This window comes from Odontesthes bonariensis, chromosome 6, assembly GCF_027942865.1.
Source record: "Odontesthes bonariensis isolate fOdoBon6 chromosome 6, fOdoBon6.hap1, whole genome shotgun sequence".
NCBI classification, from domain to species: Eukaryota; Metazoa; Chordata; class Actinopteri; order Atheriniformes; family Atherinopsidae; genus Odontesthes; species Odontesthes bonariensis.
The window spans coordinates 647,050-658,523 of NC_134511.1; positions in this window are offsets into that span (position 1 = coordinate 647,050).

Genomic DNA, 11,474 nt, shown 5'->3' on the forward strand with positions numbered 1-11,474 from the left:
GGACAAAGGAAATCAAAACCATTTATACCTGAGGAAGGGGCTTTGTTGTCAGGGTGGGGTGGTGAGGTAGGACATGGAGGCGGACTTTCAAATGAAAACTGGGTTTATTTTCACAAGAAAAAACAAAGTTCAAACAAAATCGTGGCTGAGCCGGATTCAAAAACTAAACTGTGACAAAAACAAAACAAAATCACTTGACATGGCATGGAATGGAATAAATACTTAACATGGTTTGCTGTGAAAAGGACCATGGATGACGTAGTAAGGATCTGACAAACTGAAAGGGGAAACCTCGAAACTAAATACGGACCTGGGAGTGATTAGTGAATGAGTGCATCTGATGGGGAAAACACAGGTGAAGTGAGTGAAGCTAACGAACTGAGTGAGTGAAAAACAATGGCAAAACCGAACTAAACTAAACGTGAACTCAAAAACCAAGACATTAAATATGATCAAACACAAAACTAAAACATGGCAGAGTCCCGTGGGCGTGACATTTGTTCTTTCAGGTATGTATTCTTCAACCTTCTTCAAAGAGACAAATGGTTTGCAGACACTGAATGTACCATTACAAAAAGCACAGCAGGGATTTAAAAGATGGAACAGATGCTCAGATGGATGATGTAATGTGATGTGATGTGATGTAATGTGATGTGATGTGATGTGATGTGATGTAATGTATTTAATGTGATGTGATGTGATGAAATTTGATGTGATGTAATGTAATGTATTGTGATGTAATGTGATGTAATGTGATGTAATGTAATGTGATGTGATGTGATGTAATGTGATGTGATGTAATGTGATGTGATGTGATGTGATGTGATGTGATGTAATGTATTTAATGTGATGTGATGTGATGAAATTTGATGTGATGTAATGTGATGAGATGTATTGTGATGTGATGTGATGTCATGTGATGTAATGTAATGTGATGTAATGTGATGTGATGTAATGTATTGTGATGTAATGTAATGTGATGAGATGTAATGTGATGTAATGTAATGTGATGTAATGTAATGTGATGTGATGTAATGTGATGTGATGTAATGTAATGTAATGTGATGTAATGTAATATGATGTAATGTAATGTGATGTGATGTAATGTAATATGATGTAATGTAATGTGATGTGATGTAATGTATTGTGATGTAATGTGATGTGATGTGATGTAATGTAATATGATGTAATGTAATGTGATGTGATGTAATGTATTGTGATGTAATGTAATGTGATGTGATGTAATGTAATGTGATGTGATGTGATGTAATGTGATGTAATGTGATGTGATGTAATGTGATGTGATGTAATGTGATGTAATGTAATGTGATGTAATGTAATGTGATGTGATGTAATGTGATGTAATGTGATGTAATGTGATGTGATGTAATGTGATGTGATGTAATGTGATGTAATGTAATGTGATGTGATGTAATGTGATGTAATGTAATGTGATGTGATGTAATGTGATGTAATGTGATGTAATGTAATATGATGTAATGTAATGTGATGTGATGTAATGTGATGTGATGTAATGTAATGTGATGTAATGTGATGAGATGTGATGTAATGTGATGTGATGTGATGTAATGTAATGTGATGTAATGTAATGTGATGTGATGTAATGTATTGTGATGTAATGTAATGTGATGAGATGTGATGTAATGTAATGTGATGTGATGTGATGTAATGTGATGTAATATGATGTAATGTGATGTGATGTAATGTAATGTGATGTGATGTGATGTAATGTGATGTAATGTGATGTGATGTAATGTAATGTAATGTGATGTGATGTAATGTGATGTAATGTGATGTAATGTAATATGATGTGATGTAATGTGATGTAATGTAATGTGATGTGATGTAATGTATTGTGATGTAATGTAATGTGATGTGATGTGATGTGATGTAATGTGATGTAATGTGATGTAATGTATTGTGATGTAATGTAATGTGATGAGATGTGATGTAATGTGATGTAATGTGATGAGATGTGATGTAATGTAATGTGATGTGATGTGATGTAATGTGATGTGATGTGATGTAATGTAATGTGATGTAATGTAATGTGATGTGATGTGATGTGATGAGATGTGATGTAATGTAATGTGATGTGATGTGATGTGATGTAATGTGATGTAATGTGATGAGATGTGATGTGATGTGATGTAATGTGATGTGATGTGATGTGATGTAATGTGATGTATTGTGATGTGATGTGATTAATGTAATGTGATGTGATGTATTGTGATGAGATGTGATGTGATGTGATGTAATGTGATGTATTGTGATGAGATGTGATGTGATGTGATGAGATGTGATGTAATGTGATGTGATGTGATGTAATGTGATGTGATGTGATGTGATGTGATGTGATGTGATGTGATGTGATTAATGTAATGTGATGTGATGTGATGTGATGAGATGTGATGTAATGTGATGAGATGTGATGTGATGTGATGTGATGTGATGAGATGTGATGTGATGTGATGTGATGTAATGTGATGAGATGTGATGTGATGTGATGTGATGTAATGTGATGAGATGTGATGAGATGTGATGTGATGTGATGTAATGTGATGTATTGTGATGTGATGTGATGTGATTAATGTAATGTGATGTGATGTGATGTGATGTGATGTGATGTGATGTATTGTGATGTGATGTGATGTGATGTGATGTGATGTGATGTGATGTGATGTGATGAGATGTGATGTGATGTGATGTGATGTAATGTTATGGGATGGGATGTGATGTGATGTAATGTGACGTGATGTGATGTGATGTGATGTGATGTGATGTGATGTAATGTTATGGGATGTGATGTGATGTGACGTGATGTGATGTGATGTGATGTAATGTTATGGGATGTGATGTGATGTAATGTGATGTGATGTAATGTTATGGGATGGGATGTGATGTGATGTAATGTGATGTGATGTGATGTGATGTGATGTGATGTGATGTGATGTAATGTGATGTGATGTGATGTAATGTAATGTGATGTAATGTAATGTGATGTGATGTGATGTGATGAGATGTGATGTAATGTAATGTGATGTGATGTGATGTGATTAATGTAATGTGATGTGATGTATTGTGATGAGATGTGATGTGATGTGATGTAATGTGATGAGATGTGATGTGATGTGATGTAATGTGATGAGATGTGATGTGATGTGATGTAATGTGATGTATTGTGATGTGATGTGATGTGATGTGATTAATGTAATGTGATGTGATGTGATGTGATGTGATGTGATGTAATGTGATGAGATGTGATGTAATGTATTGTGATGTGATGTGATGTGATTAATGTAATGTGATGTGATGTATTGTGATGTGATTAATGTAATGTGATGTGATGTGATGTATTGTGATGAGATGTGATGTGATGTGATGTAATGTGATGTATTGTGATGAGATGTGATGTGATGTGATGTAATGTGATGTATTGTGATGAGATGTGATGTGATGTGATGTAATGTGATGTAATGTGATGAGATGTGATGTAATGTGATGTGATGTGATGTGATGTGATGAGATGTGATGTGATGTGATGTGATGTGATGTGATGTAATGTGATGTAATGTGATGAGATGTGATGTAATGTGATGTAATGTGATGTGATGTGATGAGATGTGATGTAATGTGATGAGATGTGATGTGATGTGATGTGATGTGATGAGATGTGATGTGATGTGATGTAATGTAATGTAATGTGATGTGATGTGATGTGATGAGATGAGATGTATTGTGATGAGATGTGATGTGATGTGATGTAATGTGATGTAATGTGATGAGATGTGATGTAATGTGATGTAATGTGATGTGATGTGATGAGATGTGATGTAATGTGATGAGATGTGATGTGATGTGATGTGATGTAATGTGATGTAATGTGATGTAATGTGATGTGATGTAATGTGATGTAATGTGATGTAATGTGATGTGATGTAATGTAATGTGATGTAATGTAATGTGATGTGATGTAATGTGATGTAATGTGATGTAATGTGATGTGATGTAATGTGATGTGATGTAATGTGATGTAATGTAATGTGATGTGATGTAATGTGATGTAATGTAATGTGATGTGATGTAATGTGATGTGATGTAATGTGATGTGATGTAATGTAATGTGATGTAATGTGATGAGATGTGATGTAATGTGATGTGATGTGATGTAATGTAATGTGATGTAATGTAATGTGATGTGATGTAATGTATTGTGATGTAATGTAATGTGATGAGATGTGATGTAATGTAATGTGATGTGATGTGATGTAATGTGATGTAATATGATGTAATGTGATGTGATGTAATGTAATGTGATGTGATGTGATGTAATGTGATGTAATGTGATGTGATGTAATGTAATGTAATGTGATGTGATGTAATGTGATGTAATGTGATGTAATGTAATATGATGTGATGTAATGTGATGTAATGTAATGTGATGTGATGTAATGTATTGTGATGTAATGTAATGTGATGTGATGTGATGTGATGTAATGTGATGTAATGTGATGTAATGTATTGTGATGTAATGTAATGTGATGAGATGTGATGTAATGTGATGTAATGTGATGAGATGTGATGTAATGTAATGTGATGTGATGTGATGTAATGTGATGTGATGTGATGTAATGTAATGTGATGTAATGTAATGTGATGTGATGTGATGTGATGAGATGTGATGTAATGTAATGTGATGTGATGTGATGTGATGTAATGTGATGTAATGTGATGAGATGTGATGTGATGTGATGTAATGTGATGTGATGTGATGTGATGTAATGTGATGTATTGTGATGTGATGTGATTAATGTAATGTGATGTGATGTATTGTGATGAGATGTGATGTGATGTGATGTAATGTGATGTATTGTGATGAGATGTGATGTGATGTGATGTAATGTGATGTAATGTGATGAGATGTGATGTAATGTGATGTGATGTGATGTGATGTGATGTGATGTAATGTGATGAGATGTGATGTAATGTGATGTGATGTGATGTGATGTGATGTGATGTGATTAATGTAATGTGATGTGATGTGATGTGATGAGATGTGATGTAATGTGATGAGATGTGATGTGATGTGATGTGATGTGATGAGATGTGATGTGATGTGATGTGATGTAATGTGATGAGATGTGATGTGATGTGATGTGATGTAATGTGATGAGATGTGATGAGATGTGATGTGATGTGATGTAATGTGATGTATTGTGATGTGATGTGATGTGATTAATGTAATGTGATGTGATGTGATGTGATGAGATGTGATGTAATGTGATGAGATGTGATGTGATGTGATGTGATGTGATGAGATGTGATGTGATGTGATGTGATGTAATGTGATGAGATGTGATGTGATGTGATGTGATGTAATGTGATGAGATGTGATGAGATGTGATGTGATGTGATGTAATGTGATGTATTGTGATGTGATGTGATGTGATTAATGTAATGTGATGTGATGTGATGTGATGTGATGTGATGTATTGTGATGTGATGTGATGTGATGTGATGTGATGTGATGTGATGTGATGTGATGAGATGTGATGTGATGTGATGTGATGTAATGTTATGGGATGGGATGTGATGTGATGTAATGTGACGTGATGTGATGTGATGTGATGTGATGTGATGTGATGTAATGTTATGGGATGTGATGTGATGTGACGTGATGTGATGTGATGTGATGTAATGTTATGGGATGTGATGTGATGTAATGTGATGTGATGTAATGTTATGGGATGGGATGTGATGTGATGTAATGTGATGTGATGTGATGTGATGTGATGTGATGTGATGTGATGTAATGTGATGTGATGTGATGTAATGTAATGTGATGTGATGTGATGTGATGTGATGTGATGTGATTAATGTAATGTGATGTGATGTATTGTGATGAGATGTGATGTGATGTGATGTAATGTGATGTGATGTAATGTTATGGGATGTGATGTGATGGGATGTGATGTGATGTAATGTGATGTGATGTAATGTTATGGGATGTGATGTGATGTAATGTGATGTGATGTAATGTTATGGGATGGGATGTGATGTAATGTAATGTAATGTGATGTGATGTGATGTGATGAGATGTGATGTAATGTAATGTGATGTGATGTGATGTGATTAATGTAATGTGATGTGATGTATTGTGATGAGATGTGATGTGATGTGATGTAATGTGATGAGATGTGATGTGATGTGATGTGATGTGATGTAATGTGATGTATTGTGATGTGATGTGATGTGATGTGATTAATGTAATGTGATGTGATGTGATGTGATGTGATGTGATGTGATGTAATGTGATGAGATGTGATGTAATGTATTGTGATGTGATGTGATGTGATTAATGTAATGTGATGTGATGTATTGTGATGTGATTAATGTAATGTGATGTGATGTGATGTATTGTGATGAGATGTGATGTGATGTGATGTAATGTGATGTATTGTGATGAGATGTGATGTGATGTGATGTAATGTGATGTAATGTGATGAGATGTGATGTAATGTGATGTGATGTGATGTGATGTGATGAGATGTGATGTGATGTGATGTGATGTGATGTGATGTAATGTGATGTAATGTGATGAGATGTGATGTAATGTGATGTAATGTGATGTGATGTGATGAGATGTGATGTAATGTGATGAGATGTGATGTGATGTGATGTGATGTGATGAGATGTGATGTGATGTGATGTAATGTAATGTAATGTGATGTGATGTGATGTGATGAGATGAGATGTATTGTGATGAGATGTGATGTGATGTGATGTAATGTGATGTAATGTGATGAGATGTGATGTAATGTGATGTAATGTGATGTGATGTGATGAGATGTGATGTAATGTGATGAGATGTGATGTGATGTGATGTGATGTGATGAGATGTGATGTGATGTGATGTAATGTAATGTAATGTGATGTGATGTGATGTGATTAATGTAATGTGATGTGATGTGATGTGATGTAATGTGATGTATTGTGATGTGATGTGATGTGATTAATGTAATGTGATGTGATGTGATGTAATGTGATGTAATGTGATGTGATGTAATGTATTGTGATGTAATGTAATGTGATGAGATGTAATGTGATGTAATGTAATGTGATGTAATGTAATGTGATGTGATGTAATGTGATGTGATGTAATGTAATGTAATGTGATGTAATGTAATATGATGTAATGTAATGTGATGTGATGTAATGTAATATGATGTAATGTAATGTGATGTGATGTAATGTATTGTGATGTAATGTGATGTGATGTGATGTAATGTAATATGATGTAATGTAATGTGATGTGATGTAATGTATTGTGATGTAATGTAATGTGATGTGATGTAATGTAATGTGATGTGATGTGATGTAATGTGATGTAATGTGATGTGATGTAATGTGATGTGATGTAATGTGATGTAATGTAATGTGATGTAATGTAATGTGATGTGATGTAATGTGATGTAATGTGATGTAATGTGATGTGATGTAATGTGATGTGATGTAATGTGATGTAATGTAATGTGATGTAATGTAATGTGATGTGATGTAATGTGATGTAATGTAATGTGATGTGATGTAATGTGATGTGATGTAATGTGATGTAATGTGATGTAATGTAATATGATGTAATGTAATGTGATGTGATGTAATGTGATGTGATGTAATGTAATGTGATGTAATGTGATGAGATGTGATGTAATGTGATGTAATGTGATGTAATGTGATGTGATGTGATGTGATGTAATGTAATGTGATGTAATGTAATGTGATGTGATGTAATGTATTGTGATGTAATGTAATGTGATGAGATGTGATGTAATGTAATGTGATGTGATGTGATGTAATGTGATGTAATATGATGTAATGTGATGTGATGTAATGTGATGTGATGTGATGTAATGTGATGTAATGTGATGTGATGTAATGTAATGTAATGTGATGTGATGTAATGTGATGTAATGTGATGTAATGTAATATGATGTGATGTAATTTGATGTGATGTAATGTAATGTGATGTGATGTAATGTATTGTGATGTAATGTAATGTGATGTGATGTGATGTGATGTAATGTGATGTAATGTGATGTAATGTATTGTGATGTAATGTAATGTGATGAGATGTGATGTAATGTGATGTAATGTGATGAGATGTGATGTAATGTAATGTGATGTGATGTGATGTAATGTGATGTGATGTGATGTAATGTAATGTGATGTAATGTAATGTGATGTGATGTGATGTGATGAGATGTGATGTAATGTAATGTGATGTGATGTGATGTGATGTAATGTGATGTAATGTGATGAGATGTGATGTGATGTGATGTAATGTGATGTATTGTGATGTGATGTGATTAATGTAATGTGATGTGATGTATTGTGATGAGATGTGATGTGATGTGATGTAATGTGATGTATTGTGATGAGATGTGATGTGATGTGATGTATTGTGATGTGATGTGATGTGATGTGATGTGATGTGATGAGATGTGATGTGATGTGATGAGATGTGATGTGATGTGATGTGATGAGATGTGATGTGATGTGATGTGATGTAATGTGATGAGATGTGATGTAATGTGATGTGATGAGATGTGATGTGATGTGATGTGATGAGATGTGATGTGATGTGATGTGATGTAATGTGATGAGATGTGATGTGATGTGATGTGATGTAATGTGATGAGATGTGATGAGATGTGATGTGATGTGATGTAATGTGATGTATTGTGATGTGATGTGATGTGATTAATGTAATGTGATGTGATGTGATGTGATGTGATGTGATGTGATGTATTGTGATGTGATGTGATGTGATGTGATGTGATGAGATGTGATGTGATGTGATGTGATGTGATGTGATGTGATGTGATGAGATGTGATGTGATGTGATGTGATGTAATGTTATGGGATGGGATGTGATGTGATGTAATGTGACGTGATGTGATGTGATGTGATGTGATGTGATGTGATGTGATGTAATGTGATGTAATGTGATGTGATGTAATGTAATGTAATGTGATGTGATGTAATGTGATGTAATGTGATGTAATGTAATATGATGTGATGTAATTTGATGTGATGTAATGTAATGTGATGTGATGTAATGTATTGTGATGTAATGTAATGTGATGTGATGTGATGTGATGTAATGTGATGTAATGTGATGTAATGTATTGTGATGTAATGTAATGTGATGAGATGTGATGTAATGTGATGTAATGTGATGAGATGTGATGTAATGTAATGTGATGTGATGTGATGTAATGTGATGTGATGTGATGTAATGTAATGTGATGTAATGTAATGTGATGTGATGTGATGTGATGAGATGTGATGTAATGTAATGTGATGTGATGTGATGTGATGTAATGTGATGTAATGTGATGAGATGTGATGTGATGTGATGTAATGTGATGTATTGTGATGTGATGTGATTAATGTAATGTGATGTGATGTATTGTGATGAGATGTGATGTGATGTGATGTAATGTGATGTATTGTGATGAGATGTGATGTGATGTGATGTATTGTGATGTGATGTGATGTGATGTGATGTGATGTGATGAGATGTGATGTGATGTGATGAGATGTGATGTGATGTGATGTGATGAGATGTGATGTGATGTGATGTGATGTAATGTGATGAGATGTGATGTAATGTGATGTGATGAGATGTGATGTGATGTGATGTGATGAGATGTGATGTGATGTGATGTGATGTAATGTGATGAGATGTGATGTGATGTGATGTGATGTAATGTGATGAGATGTGATGAGATGTGATGTGATGTGATGTAATGTGATGTATTGTGATGTGATGTGATGTGATTAATGTAATGTGATGTGATGTGATGTGATGTGATGTGATGTGATGTATTGTGATGTGATGTGATGTGATGTGATGTGATGTGATGAGATGTGATGTGATGTGATGTGATGTGATGTGATGTGATGTGATGTGATGTGATGAGATGTGATGTGATGTGATGTGATGTAATGTTATGGGATGGGATGTGATGTGATGTAATGTGACGTGATGTGATGTGATGTGATGTGATGTGATGTGATGTAATGTTATGGGATGGGATGTGATGTGATGTGACGTGATGTGATGTGATGTGATGTGATGTAATGTTATGGGATGTGATGTGATGTGATGTAATGTGATGTGATGTAATGTTATGGGATGGGATGTGATGTGATGTAATGTGATGTGATGTGATGTGATGTGATGTGATGTGATGTGATGTAATGTGATGTGATGTGATGTAATGTAATGTGATGTAATGTAATGTGATGTGATGTGATGTGATGAGATGTGATGTAATGTAATGTGATGTGATGTGATGTGATTAATGTAATGTGATGTGATGTATTGTGATGAGATGTGATGTGATGTGATGTAATGTGATGAGATGTGATGTGATGTGATGTAATGTGATGAGATGTGATGTGATGTGATGTAATGTGATGTATTGTGATGTGATGTGATGTGATTAATGTAATGTGATGTGATGTGATGTGATGTGATGTAATGTGATGAGATGTGATGTAATGTATTGTGATGTGATGTGATTAATGTAATGTGATGTGATGTATTGTGATGAGATGTGATGTGATGTGATGTAATGTGATGTGATTAATGTAATGTGATGTGATGTGATGTATTGTGATGAGATGTGATGTGATGTGATGTATTGTGATGAGATGTGATGTGATGTGATGTAATGTGATGTATTGTGATGAGATGTGATGTGATGTGATGTAATGTGATGTAATGTGATGAGATGTGATGTAATGTGATGTGATGTGATGTGATGTGATGAGATGTGATGTGATGTGATGTGATTAATGTAATGTGATGTGATGTGATGAGATGTGATGTAATGTGATGAGATGTGATGTGATGTGATGTGATGTGATGAGATGTGATGTGATGTGATGTAATGTAATGTAATGTGATGTGATGTGATGTGATTAATGTAATGTGATGTGATGTGATGTGATGTAATGTGATGTATTGTGATGTGATGTGATGTGATTAATGTAATGTGATGTGATGTGATGTGATGTGATGAGATGTGATGTGATGTGATGTGATGTAATGTGATGAGATGTGATGAGATGTGATGTGATGTGATGTGATGTATTGTGATGTGATGTGATGTGATTAATGTAATGTGATGTGATGTGATGTGATGTGATGTGATGTGATGTGATGAGATGTGATGTGATGTTATGGGATGGGATGTGATGTGATGTAATGTGACGTGATGTGATGTGATGTGATGTGATGTGATGTAATGTTATGGGATGGGATGTGATGTGATGTGATGTGACGTGATGTGATGTGATGTAATGTGACGTGATGTGATGTGACGTAATGTGACGTGATGTGATGTGATGTAATGTGACGTGATGTGATGTGATGTGATGTG